This window comes from Procambarus clarkii, chromosome 45, assembly GCF_040958095.1.
Source record: "Procambarus clarkii isolate CNS0578487 chromosome 45, FALCON_Pclarkii_2.0, whole genome shotgun sequence".
Taxonomy (NCBI): domain Eukaryota; kingdom Metazoa; phylum Arthropoda; class Malacostraca; order Decapoda; family Cambaridae; genus Procambarus; species Procambarus clarkii.
The window spans coordinates 35,601,344-35,616,479 of record NC_091194.1 but is presented as its reverse complement, the minus strand read 5'-3'; positions in this window follow the sequence as shown (position 1 = coordinate 35,616,479).

The window sequence follows — 15,136 nt, the reverse complement described above, 5'->3', positions numbered from 1 at the left end:
ACTAACCAACCAACCTAACCAAATAACCGAAGTTATCTAACCTAACCAACCAACCTATCCAACCAACCATAGCTATCTAACCTAACCAACCAACCTAAGCTATCTAACCTAACCAACCAACCTAAGCTATCTAACCTAACCAACCAACCTAAGCTATCTAACCTAACCAACCAACCTTACCAACCAACCTAACCAAGCAACCTAACCAACCAACCTAACTAAGCAACCTAACCAACCAACCTAACCAAAGAACCTAATCAAGCAACCTAACCAAGCAACCTAACCAAGCAACCTAACCTAACCTAACCAACCAACCCAACCTAACCTAAGCAACGTAACCAACCATCCTAACCAACGTAACCAACCAACGTAACCAACTTAACCTAACCAACCAACTAACCTAATCAACCAACGTAACCTAACCAACCAACCTAAGCAACCTAAGCTATCTAACTAACCAACCTAACTAACCTAACCAACCAACCTAACCAACCTAACCAACCAACCTAAGCAACCAACCTAAGCAACCTAACCTAACCAACCTAACCTAACCAACCAACCAAACCAATGTAACCAACCAACCTAAGCAACCTAAGCAACCAACCTAACCAACCAACGTAACCAACCTAACCAACCTAACCAACGTAACCAACCAACCTAAGCATCCTAACCAACCTAACCTAACCAACCTAACCTAACCAACCTAACCTAACAAACCAACCTAACCAACCAACCTAACAAACCAACCTAACTAACCAACCAACCTAACCAACCAACCTAACCAACCAACCTATCCAACCAACCTTAGCTATCTAACCTAAGCTATCTAACCTAACCAACCAACCTAAGCTATCTAACCTAACCAACCAACCTAAGCTATCTAACCTAACCAACCAACCTAAGATATCTAACTTAACCAAGCAACCTAACCAACCAACAAAACCAAGCAACCTAACCAACCAACCTAACCAAAGAACCTAATCAACCAACCTAACCAAGCAACCTAACCAACCAACCTAACCAACCAACCTAACCTAACCAAAGAACCTAATCAACCAACCTAACCTAACCCAACCAACCTAACCAACCAACCTAACCAACCATCCTAACCAACCAACCTAAGCTATCCAACCAACCAACCTAACTAACCAACCTAACTAACCAACCAACCTAACCAACCTAAGCTATCTAACCTAACCAACCAACCTAACCAACCAACCTAAGCAACCTAAGCAACCAACCTAAGCAACCTAACCTAACCAACCTAACCTAACCAACCAACCTAACCAACCAACCAACCTAACAAACCAACCTAACTAACCAACCAACCTAACCAACCAACCGAAGTTATCTAACCTAACCAACCAACCTATCCAACCAACCATAGCTATCTAACCTAACCAACCAACCTAAGCTATCTAACCTAACCAACCAACCTAAGCTATCTAACCTAACCAACCAAACTAAGCTATCTAACCTAACCAAGCAACCTTACCAACCAACCTAACCAAGCAACCTAACCAACCAACCTAACTAAGCAACCTAACCAACCAACCTAACCAAAGAACCTAACCAACCAACCTAACCAAAGAACCTAATCAAGCAACCTAACTAAGCAACCTAACCAACCAACCTAACCTAACCTAACCAACCAACCCAACCTAACCTAACCAACGTAACCAACCATCCTAACCAACGTAACCAACCAACGTAACCAACCTAACCTAACCAACCAACTAACCTAATCAACTAACCTAACCTAACCAAACCAACCAACCAACCTAACCAACGTAACCAACCAACCTAACCAACCAACCTAACCAATGTAACCAACCAACCTAACCAATGTAACCAACCAACCTAACCAACGTAACCATCCTAATCAACCAACCTAACCAACGTAACCAACCTAAGCAACCAACCTAAGCAACCAAACCTAACCAACCTAACCTAAGCAACCAACCTAAGCAACTTAACCTAACCAACCAACCTAACCAACCTAACAAACCAACCTAACTAACCAACCAACCTAACTAACCAACCTAAGCTATCTAACCTAACCAACCAACCTATCCAACCAACCTATCCAACCAACCTTAGCTATCTAACCTAACCAACCAACCTAAGCTATCTAACCTAACCAACCAACCTAACCAAACAACCTAACCAAGGAACCTAACCAACCAACCTAACCAAAGAACCTAATCAACCAACCTAACCAAAAAACCTAATCAACCATCCTAACCAAGCAACCTAACCAACCAACCTAACCAACCAACCTAACCTAACTTAACCTAACCAACCAACCAACCAACCCAACCAACCTAACCTAACCTAACCAACCAACCAACCTAACCAACGTAACCAACCCTCCTAACCAACGTAACCAACCAACCTAACCAACGTAATAACGTAACCAACTTAACCTAACCAACCAACCTAACCAACCTAACCAACTTAACCAACCAACCAACCTAAGCTATCTAACCAACCAACCTAACTAACCAACCTAACTAACCAACCAACCTAACCAACGTAAGCTATCTAACCTAACCAACCAACCTAACCAACCAATCTTAGCTATCTAACCTAACCAACCAACCTAAGCTATCTAACCTAACCAACCAACCTAAGCTATCTAACCCAACCAACAAACCTAAGCTATCTAACCTAACCAACCAACCTAAGCTATCTAACCTAACCAACCAACCTAAGATATCTAACCTAACCAAGCAACCTAACCAACCAACCTAACCAAGCAACCTAACCAACCAGCCTAACCAAAGAACCTAATCAAGCAACCTAACCAATCAACCTAACCAACCAACCTAACCTAACCTAACCAACCAACCCAACCTAACCTAACCAACGTAACCAACCATCCTAACCAACGTAACCAACCTAACCTAACCAACCAACTAACCTAACCAACCAACCTAACCTAACCTAACCAACCAACCAACCTAACCAACGTAACCAACCAACCTAACCAACCAACCTAACCAATGTAACCAACCAACCTAACCAATGTAACCAACCAACCTAACCAACGTAACCAACCTAAGCAACCAACCTAAGCAACCTAACCTAACCAACCAACCTAACCAACCTAAGCAACCAACCTAAGCAACCTAACCAACCTAACCTAAGCAACCAACCTAAGCAACCTAACCTAACCAACCTAACCTAACCAACCAACCTAATCAACCAACCAACCTAACCAACCTAACAAACCAACCTAACTAACCAACCAACCTAACCAACCAACCTAAGCTATCTAACCTAACCAACCAACCTATCCAACCAACCTTAGCTATCTAACCTAACAAACCAACCTAAGCTATCTAACCTAACCAACCAACATAAGCTATCTAACCTAACCAACCAACCTAAGCTATCTAACTTAACCAAGCAACCTAACCAAACAACCTAACCAAGGAACCTAACAAACCAACCTAACCAAAGAACCTAATCAACCAACCTAACCAAAGAACCTAATCAACCAACCTAACCAAGCAACCTAACCAACCAACCTAACCTAACCTAACCAACCAACCCAACCAACCTTACCTAACCTAACCAACCAAGCAACCTAACCAACGTAACCAACCCTCCTAACCAACGTAACCAACCAACATAACCAACGTAATAACGTAACCAACTTAACCTAACCAACCAACCTAACTAACCAACTAACCTAATCAACCAACCTAAGCTATCTAATCAACCAACCTAACTAACCAACCTAACTAACCAACCAACCTAACCAACGTAAACTATCTAACCTAACCAACCAACCTAACTAACCTAACCAACCAACCTAAGCTATCTAACCTAACCAAGCAACCTAACCAACCAACCTAACCAAGCAACCTAACCAACCAACCTAACCAAGTAACCTAACCAACCAACCTAACCAAGGAACCTAACCAACCAACCAACCTAACCAACCTAAGCTATCTAACCAACCAACCTAACTAACCAACCTTAACTAACCAACCAACCTAACCAACGTAAGCTATCTAACCTAACCAACCAACCTAACCAACCTAACTAACCTAACCAACCAACCTAACCAACGTTACCAACCTAACCAACCAACCTAAGCAACCTAAGCAACCAACCTAAGCAACCTAACCTAACCAACCTAACCTAACCAACCTAACCAACCAACCTAACCAACCAACCTATCTAACCAACCTTAGCTATCTAACCTAAGCTATCTAACCTAACCAACCAACCTAAGCTATCTAACCTAACCAACCAACCTAAGCTATCTAACCTAACCAACCAACCTAAGCTATCTAACCTAACCAACCAACCTAAGCTATCTAACCTTACCAAGCAACCTAACCAACCAACAAAACCAAGCAACCTAACCAGCCAACCTAACCAAAGAACCTAATCAACCAACCTAACCAAGCAACCTAACCAACCAACCTAACCTAACCAAAGAACCTAACCAAAGAACCTAATCAACCAACCTAACCAACCAACCTAACCTAACCCAACAAACCTAACCAACCAACCTAACCAACCAACCAACCTAACCAACCAACCTATGCTATCCAATCAACCAACCTAACTAACCAACCTAACTAACCAACCAACCTAATCAACCAACCTAAGCTATCTAATCAACCAACCTAACTAACCAACCTAACTAACCAACCAACCTAACCAACGTAAACTATCTAACCTAACCAACCAGCCTAACTAACCTAACCAACCAACCTAAGCTATCTAAACTAACCAACCAACCTAACCAACCAACCTAACCTAACCAACCAACCAACCAAACCAACGTAACCAACCAACCTAACCAACCAACCTAACCAATGTAACCAACCAACCTAACCAATGTAACCAACCAACCTAACCAACGTAACCAACCTAACCAACCAACCTAACCAACGTAACCAACCTAAGCAACCAACCTAAGCAACCTAACCTAACCAACCTAACCTAAGCAACCAACCTAAGCAACCTAACCTAACCAACCTAACCTAACCAACCAACCTAACCAACCAATCAACCTAACCAACCTAACAAACCAACCTAACTAACAAACCAACCTAACCAACCAACCTAAGCTATCTAACCTAACCAACCAACCTAAGCTATCTAACCTAACCAACCAACCTAAGCTATCTAACGTAACCAAGCAACCTAACCAAACAACCTAACCAAGGAACCTAACCAACCAACCTAACCAAAGAACCTAATCAACCAACCTAACCAAAGAACCTAATCAACCAACCTAACCAAGCAACCTAACCAAGCAACCTAACCAACCAACCTAACCTAACCTAACCAACCAACCCAACCAACCTAACCTAACCTAACCAACCAAGCAACCTAACCAACGTAACCAACCCTCCTAATTAATGTAACCAACCAACCTAACCAACGTAACAACGTAACCAACTTAACCTAACCAACCAACCTAACCAACCTAACCAACCTAATCAACCTAACAAACCAACCAACCTAACTAACCAACCAACCTAATCAACCAACCTAAGCTATCTAACCAACCAACCTAACTAACCAACCTAACTAACCAACCAACCTAACCAACATAAACTATCTAACCTAACCAACCAACCTAAGCTATCTAACCTAACCAAGCAACCTAACCAACCAACGTAACCAAGCAACCTCACCAACCAACCTAACCAAGCAACCTAACCAACCAACCTAACCAAGGAACCTAACCAACCAACCAACATAACCAACCTAAGCTATATAACGAACCAACGTAACTAACCAACCTTAACTAACCAACCAACCTAACCAACGTAAGCTATCTAACCTAACCAACCAACCTAACCAACCAACCTAACTAACCTAACTAACCAACGTAAACAACATAACCAACCTAACCAACCAACCTAAGCAACCTAAGCAACCAACCAAAGCAACCTAACCTAACCTAACCAACCAACCTAACCAACCTATCTAACCAACCTTAGCTATCTAACCTAAGCTATCTAACCTAACCAACCAACCTAAGCTATCTCACCTAACCAACCAACCTAAGCTATCTAACCTTACCAACCAACCTAAGCTATCTAATCTAACCAAAAAACCTAAGCTATCTAACCTTACCAAGCAACCTAACCAACAAAACCAAGCAAACTAACCAACCAACCTAACCAAAGAACCTAATCAACCAACCTAACCAAGCAACCTAACCAACCAACCTAACCTAACCAAAGAACCTAATCAACCAACCTAACCAACCAACCTAACCTAACCCAACCAACCTAACCAACCATCCTAACCAACCAACCAACCTAAGCTATCCAACCAACCAACCTAACAAACCAACCTAACTAACCAACCAACCTAACCAACCTAAGCTATCTAACCTAATCAACCAACCTAACCAACCAACCTAACTAACCTAACCAACCAACCTAAGCTATCTAAACTAACCAACCAACCTAACCAACCAACCTAACCAACCAACCTAACCAATGTAAGCTATCTAACCTAACCAACCAACCTAAGCTATCTAACCTAACCAACCAAAGCTATCTAGCCTTACCAACCAACCTAAGCTATCTAACCTAACCAACCAACCTAAGCTATCTAACCTAACCAACCAACCTAAGCTATCTAACCTAACCAACCAACCTAAGATATCTAACCTAACCAAGCAACCTAACCAACCAACAAAACCAAGCAACCTAACCAACCAACCTAACCAAAGAACCTAATCAACCAACCTAACCAAGCAACCTAACCAACCAACCTAACCAACCAACCTAACCTAACCAAAGAACCTAATCAACCAACCTAACCTAACCCAACCAACCTAACCAACCAACCTAACCAACCATCCTAACCAACCAACCTAAGCTATCCAACCAACCAACCTAACTAACCAACCTAACTAACCAACCAACCTAACCAACCAACCTAAGCAACCTAAGCAACCAACCTAAGCAACCTAACCTAACCAACCTAACCTAACCAACCAACCTAACCAACCAACCAACCTAACCAACCTAACAAACCAACCTAACTAACCAACCAACCTAACCAACCAACCGAAGTTATCTAACCTAACCAACCAACCTATCCAACCAACCATAGCTATCTAACCTAACCAACCAACCTAAGCTATCTAACCTAACCAACCAACCTAAGCTATCTAACCTAACCAACCAACCTAAGCTATCTAACCTAACCAAGCAACCTTACCAACCAACCTAACCAAGCAACCTAACCAACCAACCTAACTAAGCAACCTAACCAACCAACCTAACCAAAGAACCTAATCAAGCAACCTAACCAAGCAACCTAACCAACCAACCTAACCTAACCTAACCAACCAACCCAACCTAACCTAACCAACGTAACCAACCATCCTAACCAACGTAACCAACCAACGTAACCAACCTAACCTAACCAACCAACTAACCTAATCAACCAACCTAACCTAACCAAACCAACCAACCAACCTAACCAACGTAACCAACCAACCTAACCAACCAACCTAACCAATGTAACCAACCAACCTAACCAATGTAACCAACCAACCTAACCAACGTAACCAACCTAATCAACCAACCTAACCAACGTAACCAACCTAAGCAACCAACATAAGCAACCAAACCTAACCAACCTAACCTAAGCAACCAACCTAAGCAACTTACCCTAACCAACCTAACCAACCTAACCAACCTAACCAACCAACCTAACCAACCAACCTAACCAACCTAACAAACCAACCTAACTAACCAACCAACCTAACTAACCAACCTAACTAACCAACCTAAGCTATCTAACCTAACCAACCAACCTAACCAACCAACCTAACCTAACCAAAGAACCTAATCAACCAACCTAACCTAACCCAACCAACCTAACCAACCAACCTAACCAACCATCCTAACCAACCAACCTAAGCTATCCAACCAACCAACCTAACTAACCAACCTAACTAACCAACCAACCTAACCAACCAACCTAAGCAACCTAAGCAACCAACCTAAGCAACCTAACCTAACCAACCTAACCTAACCAACCAACCTAACCAACCAACCAACCTAACCAACCTAACAAACCAACCTAACTAACCAACCAACCTAACCAACCAACCGAAGTTATCTAACCTAACCAACCAACCTATCCAACCAACCATAGCTATCTAACCTAACCAACCAACCTAAGCTATCTAACCTAACCAACCAACCTAAGCTATCTAACCTAACCAACCAACCTAAGCTATCTAACCTAACCAAGCAACCTTACCAACCAACCTAACCAAGCAACCTAACCAACCAACCTAACTAAGCAACCTAACCAACCAACCTAACCAAAGAACCTAATCAAGCAACCTAACCAAGCAACCTAACCAACCAACCTAACCTAACCTAACCAACCAACCCAACCTAACCTAACCAACGTAACCAACCATCCTAACCAACGTAACCAACCAACGTAACCAACCTAACCTAACCAACCAACTAACCTAATCAACCAACCTAACCTAACCAAACCAACCAACCAACCTAACCAACGTAACCAACCAACCTAACCAACCAACCTAACCAATGTAACCAACCAACCTAACCAATGTAACCAACCAACCTAACCAACGTAACCAACCTAATCAACCAACCTAACCAACGTAACCAACCTAAGCAACCAACCTAAGCAACCAAACCTAACCAACCTAACCTAAGCAACCAACCTAAGCAACTTACCCTAACCAACCTAACCAACCTAACCAACCTAACCAACCTAACCAACCAACCTAACCAACAAACCTAACCAACCTAACAAACCAACCTAACTAACCAACCAACCTAACTAACCAACCTAACTAACCAACCTAAGCTATCTAACCTAACCAACCAACCTATGCAACCAACCTATCCAACCAACCTTAGCTATCTAACCTAACCAACCAACCTAAGCTATCTAACCTAACCAACCAACCTAACCAAACAACCTAACCAAGGAACCTAACCAACCAACCTAACCAAGGAACCTAATCAATCAACCTAACCAAAGAACCTAATCAACCATCCTAACCAAGCAATCTAACCAACCAACCTAACCAACCAACCTAACCTAACTTAACCTAACCAACCAACCAACCAACCCAACCAACCTAACCTAACCTAACCAACCAACCAACCTAACCAACGTAACCAACCCTCCTAACCAACGTAACCAACCAACCTAACCAACGTAATAACGTAACCAACTTAACCTAACCAACCAACCTAACCAACCTAACCAACTTAACCAACCAACCAACCTAAGCTATCTAACACACCAACCTAACTAACCAACCTAACTAACCAACCAACCTAACCAACGTAAGCTATCTAACCTAACCAACCAACCTAACCAATCAATCTAAGCTATCTAACCTAACCAACCAACCTAGGCTATCTAACCTAACCAACCAACCTAAGCTATCTAACCTAACCAACAAACCTAAGCTATCTAACCTAACCAACCAACCTAAGCTATCTAACTTAACCAACCAACCTAAGATATCTAACCTAACCAAGCAACCTAACCAAGCAACCTAACCAAGCAACCTAACCAACCAACCTAACCAAAGAACCTAATCAAGCAACCTAACCAAGCAACCTAACCAACCAACCTAACCTAACCTAACCAACCAACCCAACCTAACCTAACCAACGTAACCAACCATCCTAACTAACGTAACCAACCAACGTAACCAACCTAACCTAACCAACCAACTAACCTAACCAACCAACCTAACCTAACCTAACCAACCAACCAACCAACCAACCTAACCAACGTAACCAACCAACCTAACCAACCAACCTAACCAATGTAACCAACCAACCTAACCAATGTAACCAACCAACCTAACCAACGTAACCAACCTAAGCAACCAACCTAAGCAACCTAACCTAACCAACCAACCTAACCAACGTAACCAACCTAAGCAACCAACCTAAGCAACCTAACCAACCTAACCTAAGCAACCAACCTAAGCAACCTAACCTAACCAACCTAACCTAACCAACCAACCTAACCAACAAACCAACCTAACAAACCAACCTAACTAACCAACCAACCTAACCAACCAACCTAAGCTATCTAACCTAACCAACCAACCTATCCAACCAACCTTAGCTATCTAACCTAACAAACCAACCTAAGCTATCTAACCTAACCAACCAACATAAGCTATCTAACCTAACCAACCAACCTAAGCTATCTAACTTAACCAAGCAACCTAACCAAACAACCTAACCAAGGAACCTAACAAACCAACCTAACCAAAGAACCTAATCAACCAACCTAACCAAAGAACCTAATCAACCAACCTAACCAAGCAACCTAACCAAGCAACCTAACCAACCAACCTAACCTAACCTAACCAACCAACCCAACCAACCTTACCTAACCTAACCAACCAAGCAACCTAACCAACGTAACCAACCCTCCTAACCAACGTAACCAACCAACATAACCAACGTAATAACGTAACCAACTTAACCTAACCAACCAACCTAACTAACCAACTAACCTAATCAACCAACCTAAGCTATCTAATCAACCAACCTAACTAACCAACCTAACTGACCAACCAACCTAACCAACATAAACTATCTAACCTAACCAACCAACCTAACTAACCTAACCAACCAACCTAAGCTATCTAACCTAACCAAGCAACCTAACCAACCAACCTATCCAAGCAACCTAACCAACCAACCAAACCAAGTAACCTAACCAACCAACCTAACCAAGGAACCTAACCAACCAACCAACCTAACCAACCTAAGCTATCTAACCAACCAACCTAACTAACCAACCTTAACTAACCAACCAACCTAACCAACGTAAGCTATCTAACCTAACCAACCAACCTAACCAACCTAACTAACCTAACCAACCAACCTAACCAACGTTACCAACCTAACCAACCAACCTAAGCAACCTAAGCAACCAACCTAAGCAACCTAACCTAACCAACCTAACCTAACCAACCTAACCAACCAACCTAACCAACCAACCTATCTAACCAACCTTAGCTATCTAACCTAAGCTATCTCACCTAACCAACCAACCTAAGCTATCTAACCTAACCAACCAACCTAAGCTATCTAACCTAACCAACCAACCTAAGCTATCTAACCTTACCAAGCAACCTAACCAACCAACAAAACCAAGCAACCTAACCAACCAACCTAACCAAAGAACCTAATCAACCAACCTAACCAAGCAACCTAACCAACCAACCTAACCTAACCAAAGAACCTAATCAACCAACCTAACCAACCAACCTAACCTAACCCAACCAACCTAACCAACCAACCTAACCAACCAACCAACCTAACCAACCAACCTAAGCTATCCAATCAAGCAACCTAACTAACCAACCTAACTAACCAACCAACCTATTCAACCAACCTAAGCTATCTAATCAACCAACCTAACTAACCAACCTAACTAACCAACAAACCTAACCAACGTAAACTTTTTAACCTAACCAACCAGCCTAACTAACCTAACCAACCAACCTATGCTATCTAAACTAACCAACCAACCTAACCAACCAACCTAACCTAACCTAACCAACCAACCAACCTAACCAACGTAACCAACCAACCTAACCAACCAACCTAACCAATGTAACCAACCAACCTAACCAATGTAACCAACCAACCAAACCAACGTAACCAACCTAACCAACCAACCTAACCAACGTAACCAACCTAAGCAACCAACCTAAGCAACCTAACCTAACCAACCTAACCTAAGCAACCAACCTAAGCAACCTAACCTAACCAACCTAACCTAACCAACCAACCTAACCAACCAATCAACCTAACCAACCTAACAAACCAACCTAACTAACCAACCAACCCAACCAACCAACCTAAGCTATCTAACCTAGCCAAGCAACCTAAGCTATCTAACCTAACCAACCAACCTAAGCTATCTAACGTAACCAAGCAACCTAACCAAACAACCTAACCAAGGAACCTAACCAACCAACCTAACCAAAGAACCTAATCAACCAACCTAACCAAAGAACCTAATCAACCAACCTAACCAAGCAACCTAACCAAGCAACCTAACCAACCAACCTAACCTAACCTAACCAACCAACCCAACCAACCTAACCTAACCTAACCAACCAAGCAACCTAACCAACGTAACCAACCCTCCTAATTAACGTAACCAACCAACCTAACCAACGTAATAACGTAAACAACTTAACCTAACCAACCAACCTAACCAACCTAACCAACCTAACCAACCTAACCAACCAACCAACCTAACTAACCAACCAACCTAATCAACCAACCTAAGCTATCTAACCAACCAACCTAACTAACCAATCTTAACTAACCAACCAACCTAACCAACGTAAGCTATCTAACCTAACCAACCAACCTAACTAACCTAACCAACCAACCTAACCAACATAACCAACCTAACCAACCAACCTAAGCAACCTAAGCAACCAACCTAAGCAACCTAACCTAACCAACCTAACCTAACCAACCAACCTAACCAACCTATCTAACCAACCTTAGCTATCTAACCTAAGCTATCTAACCTAACCAACCAACCTAAGCTATCTAACCTAACCAACCAACCTAAGCTATCTAACCTAACCAACCAACCTAAGCTATCTAATCTAACCAAAAAACCTAAGCTATCTAACCTTACCAAGCAACCTAACCAACAAAACCAAGCAAACTAACCAACCAACCTAACCAAAGAATCTAATCAACCAACCTAACCAAGCAACCTAACCAACCAACCTAACCTAACCAAAGAACCTAATCAACCAACCTAACCAACCAACCTAACCTAACCCAACCAACCTAACCAACCAACCTAACCAACCAACCAACCAACCTAAGCTATCCAACCAACCAACCTAACTAACCAACCTAATTAACCAACCAACCTAAGCTATCTAACCTAACCAACCAACCAAACCAACCAACCTAACTAACCTAACCAACCAACCTAAGCTATCTAAACTAACCAACCAACCTAACCAACCATCCTAACCAATGTAAGCTATCCACCTAACCTAACCAACCAACCTAAGCTATCTAACCTAACCAATCAAAGCTATCTAGCCTAACCAACCAACCTAAGCTATCTAACCTAACCAACCTAAGCAAGCAACCTAACCAACCAACCTAACCAAGGAACCTAACCAACCAACCTAACCAACGTAAGTTATCTAACCTAACCAACGTAACCAACCTAACCAACCAACCTAAGCAACCAACCTAACCTAACCAACCTAACCTAACCAACCTAACCTAACCAACCTAACCTAACCAACCTAACCTAACCAACCATCCAACCAACGTAACCAACGTAACCAACCAACGTAACCAATGTAACCAACCTAACCTAACCAAGGAACCTAACCAACCAACCTAACCAACGTAAGTTATCTAACCTAACCAACGTAACCAACCTAACCAACCAACCTAAGCAACCAACCTAACCTAACCAACCTAACCTAACCAACCTAACCTAACCAACATAACCAACCAACGTAACCAACCAACGTAACCAACGTAACCAACCAACGTAACCAACCTAATTTCTCACTTGTCTCAATCAACGAACGAATCAACCAACGAACCTAACCAACCTAACCTAACCAACCAACCTAACCAACCAACCAACCTAACCAACCAATCAACCTAACCAGCCAACCTAAGCTGGTTGGACCAACCAACCAACCTAACCAGCCTAAGCTATCCAACCAACCAACCAACCAAAGCTATCTAACCTAACCAACCAACCTAACTACCCTAACCAACCAACCTAAGCTATCTAACCTAACCAACCAACCTAACCTGAGCAACCTAACCTGAGCAACCTAACCTGAGCAACCTAACCTGAGCAACCTAACCTGAGCAACCTAACCTGAGCAACCTAACCTGAGCAACCTAACCTGAGCAACCTAACCTGACCTACCTAACCTAACCAACCTAACCTAACCAACCTAACCTAACCAACCTAACCTAACCAACCTAACCTAACCAACCTAACCTAACCAACCTAACCTAACCTCCCTTCTTATTATCTTATTATCGTGTCAGAGTCCATGAGTGTCCATGTGCGTGTCCGTGTATCCAAGGGGTTTTGGGTCCAGGAAGCTATTTGTGTCGACCCAAATTGCCTCCTTTCTCCCCACCTGAAATCCAGGTGGATTGAAAGACCTGCCCGAGGTCAGTGGATCCAGGTATCCGTCCGTGGCCCCCCGGACTTCAACCCTTCCCCACATTCCAAGGAGTCGGTCAATCAATCTTCGGCTATCCAGAGAATCTATCGAAACTGATGCTCCTACAGGAGGGGACACACAGAGAAATCTGTGCCCTGTACTTGTAACCGTTCCGACAGGCTCGAACGCAGGTCTATCCGGATTAGGAACTTGTTCTATCCGACTAGGCCACGCTGGAGTTGCCTTCTGAATCAAATTTGGCACTTGTATTTATATCTCATAGCAAGGTTAGTTAGTGTCTATTTATCAACAGTTGCAATGATTGATATGTGAAGTTGTTAATTTGTGTTGACAGAAATACCTGACAGCTTTGTTTGGTAAGGTTGCAGTCCCGTGAGGCAGTTTTATGAATGAATATTGGAGAATTTAGGCTAACTGACGTGTGTGTGTGTGTGTGTGTGTACTCACCTAGTTGTACTCACCTAGTTGTGTTTGCGGGGGTTGAGCTCTGGCTCTTTGGTCCCGCCTCTCAACCGTCAATCAACAGGTGTACAGATTCCTGAGCCTATTGGGCTCTATCATATCTACACTTGAAACTGTGTATGGAGTCAGCCTCCACCACATCACCTCCTAATGCATTCCATTTGTCAACCACTCTGACACTAAAAAAGTTCTTTCTAATATCTCTGTGGCTCATTTGGGCACTCAGTTTCCACCTGTGTCCCCTTGTGTTAAATAGACTGTCTTTATCTACCCTATCAATTCCCTTCAGAATCTTAAATGTGGTGATCATGTCCCCCCTAACTCTTCTGTCTTCCACCGAAGTGAGGTTTAATTCCCGTAGTCTCTCCTCGTAGCTCATACCTCTCAGCTCGGGTACTAGTCTGGTGGCAAACCTTTGAACCTTTTCCAGTT